Genomic DNA, 3,524 nt, shown 5'->3' on the forward strand with positions numbered 1-3,524 from the left:
ATAGTGTTGGTAACAAAGTAGTATTCCTAAGCCTCAACTTTCCTCATGCAAAAAGTCAGCTTTTAAACCGAAGAAAAATTAGTAGGTGTATTTCAGGTAGGAAAGAGTAAAGGATAGAAAAACTTATAACTTATGCTTCATTTTAAAGTTCATTTTTCATATTGGGATTAAAACTAACAAGATGTGTCAGCATTGCTCTAAGAGGCACTATTACCAGGAAAGCACTGAATGCATATGAGCTTTTCTGGACAACAATAACCCTCTTATAGTAAGCGTGGTTTAATGTGATAACAGCATTAGAATTCCAACACATTTTGAAAAAGAAGCAATATGAACTATATCTTCAAATTATTTCATTGAAGTGTGCATGTAACACTTTAGTTTGGTTGTATATTTTGATTCCTTTCCTCCTTCTTGGTGATGTTTTCCTCACAGGGCTTGGTAAACTATAAAAAAGCTGCATTAAAACTGACTTTTGAGTGCAGTAATTCCTAGAGCGTTTTTCTTGAGCTCCAGGACATCAAGATGAATGCTGAGCTTGCTAAGTGGCTAAAGTCAGAAGCCAGACTAGTAAGATTGTTTCCATAGCTGTAGACAGTGACTGACCTTAGGTGGGCTGGCCATATACTAGGAGAAGGGACAGGTATCATCTGCTTCAAAGGATACTCTGAGATTTTGATAGAACACACATTGGCAGGTGCTTTGAAAAGTGCAACAAAATAAGCATTTTAAAATGAAATTAAAATAACTTGATCAAGAAAGCCAGGAAATCCAAACTTGTTTTTATCTTCACATTGGTCTGGAGATACAGACTCATATTTTCCACTGTTTGCCAGAGTCTTAACTGGTTTATCCACATTACTCAAATAAAATGTGCTTAAAGCAGAACTCAATATTTTCCTTGAAGATCAGATGCTTTCTCTTGCACCCATAATTTAGGAATTTGGATCAATACTTACTTAGGCTACCATGCCAGAAACCTACTGGGTATTATAAATTCATGCCTATCTCTAATATGTCACACGAATCATCAAGAAACTGCAAGTTCTATCATAAAACTGTGTCTCCAAACCTTTTTATCCACACAGCCATGTTTTTAATGCATATCCAAATAGTCATTGGTTCAGTTGACACCCTTTCCATTGGTTTCACTGTTATCACTTATTCTCTATCCAAAACCATGCAACACATTGCAGTCAGATTTATTTTCTTAAAATGATGATGATGATGATGATCATGATGATGATGGTGATGGCAATGGTGATGAAGAGGAATGTGTAGTCATTCCTCTTCCTTACTAAAATAATCTCTGTAGGTTTTCTCTCAAATAAGACCTACGATCCAGTCTCCTTATTAAGAGGTGATGTCCTTTATTAACTTGCCTTGATCTATGTGTCCGATCTTCTTGCTTACAGATTGTGTACCCCATGTCTCACTTGAACCAAGCTCTTCTAAAAAACTTTCAGTGTTCTCTACTTCTATACTGTTTTTCTGCCTTTTACTTCAAAGACCTTTCTCCAATATTCATTGCCTTAAAAGGTCATTCATTATTAAGATCTAACTTATACTATTTCCTTTATTAAGTCTTTCTTTAATAAAGAAATGTATCATGTGGTTTTCCTAGTAGACTGACATCTACTAGAAGGTAAGGTTTAAGATTTATTCCCCTATCTCTGACAACTACAGTACAGAACACATCTAGAAGTTTCTAATACATTTTGTTAGACAAATGATGAAATTAATAGCCTATATCGGAATACACTACTAACTTAAACGTTGTTCAAAATCATCACTTATTTTAATGAGGTCTAGGTACTTTGTACTCAGTAATAATGGGTAAACATAGAAAGTTTAAGACAATTTTGTTATGTTTTTCTCTCCTATTCTTCCTTTTAACTTGTCATATTTTATTTTCACCATCTATAGAGTAGGGGAGTTACAATTGTACTATTTCATATGGAAAATTAAAGCTAATTGTAGATTTAGGATGTATATAGTTTGAGGAAAAATGTCAGTGCTAAGCTACCCATGAAAAAGATACAGGTAACTGACAAAATAATCATCTTTATTTAGAGCCCCTCAGAAAGGTAGGACTGCAAATTAAAGCCAGAGAGTGAAATCCTTAGTCATCCCACAAAAGACGAAGAAGATAGCAAAGTGTTCCACCTTGATAATACAGGGAATGAGATGGCCACCATTCCCATAGGTAAAATGACATTAGGTGACAGACTTTTCCAGGAAAACTAGTGAAAATTATGAACAACTATAGCTCTTTTCAACCTTGGGAAATAATGGCAAAAAGGAAAGAGCAACATGAAGAGCATCTATGAAAATTCATTAAAAAGGGCAAGTCTGGGTATTTGAATCAAACCCAATCCTTTGTTTCTCCATCCTAGCTCATTGAGGTGGATTCCACCACCTCCAAATCCAACAGCACAGAGGTTCTTTTCCTCCTAGCTCCAAGGTGGCAGGCTTTTCTCCCAGGAGTAGATTATCAGAGTTTTTCATTCCCACTCCCAGTTACCTGTTACTGAAGCAAAGTCCTAGGTAGGTATGTTTGCAGAGTGGAGGCTTCCTTCTGTCCAGCTAGCCATGGAACAGAGATAGTACCATGGGTGCAGTGTGTTGAAATACTCTTGTCTTCATCCACTATTTGGCTTCTTGAATAGGCATGTCACTTATAGAGACTGTCATTGTCCCCACATCCAACTCTACAAAATTGGTACAGAGGTTTTGCTGGGAAGAATAGAAGACAAAAATTGGATGATTCCTCACGTCTTTCAAAGGAACTGGCTTCATGAAAAATGGCAAGAAATTTAAGATGAGAATAAAGAATAGTGTAAATTGTGGTGAAAGAAATGTATGAGGAGAATCAAGCTACAAATGTCCCAATAAACTCATCAGAAATTGAAAACATTATCTGTTAAAAATGCACTTAAATCATCTAACCTACCAAATGTCAGAGCTGAGCAACAGAGTACACCATAGACTATCAGTTGTTTATCCTTATGATCACATGGTTGACAGGGAGCTGGGGCTGCCTAGCATTGTGAGAGAGGATTATACTGCATATCACTAGCCCAGGAAAACATCCAAATTCTTTGGGAAAAGGCCCAAAATTTAAAGTATAGTTCCAGTGAGTGTATATCAATTTCACACTATCATAAAGTCAAAACATTGTAAATTATAAATCATACCACTGTAAATTGATGATCTGTATCAGTCAGGGTTTACTAGAGGAACAGATATAAGATAAACAAATGTACAAGGAATTACAAGTTTGGCTTACAATGGTCAGCTACAGAGTTGGATGGGGAAGCGTGCAGAGGGTGTCTGCACGCTCAAGATTGAAGAGCCCAGCCCCAGGCCTGGAGCTCACTGCAGTGTCCATGCAAGTCCGTATCAGGAGGCTGATGGGTCTGCCACGGAATGCTGAAGAATCTACGATGAAGGCCGGAGAGCCAACACCAGAAGGCTGAAGAGTCCAGACGAAAGCCCAACAGTCTGCACCAGAAGCTAGGAGA

Source organism: Chinchilla lanigera, unplaced genomic scaffold, assembly GCF_000276665.1.
Source record: "Chinchilla lanigera isolate Chin_1 unplaced genomic scaffold, ChiLan1.0 scaffold00028, whole genome shotgun sequence".
NCBI lineage: Eukaryota > Metazoa > Chordata > Mammalia > Rodentia > Chinchillidae > Chinchilla > Chinchilla lanigera.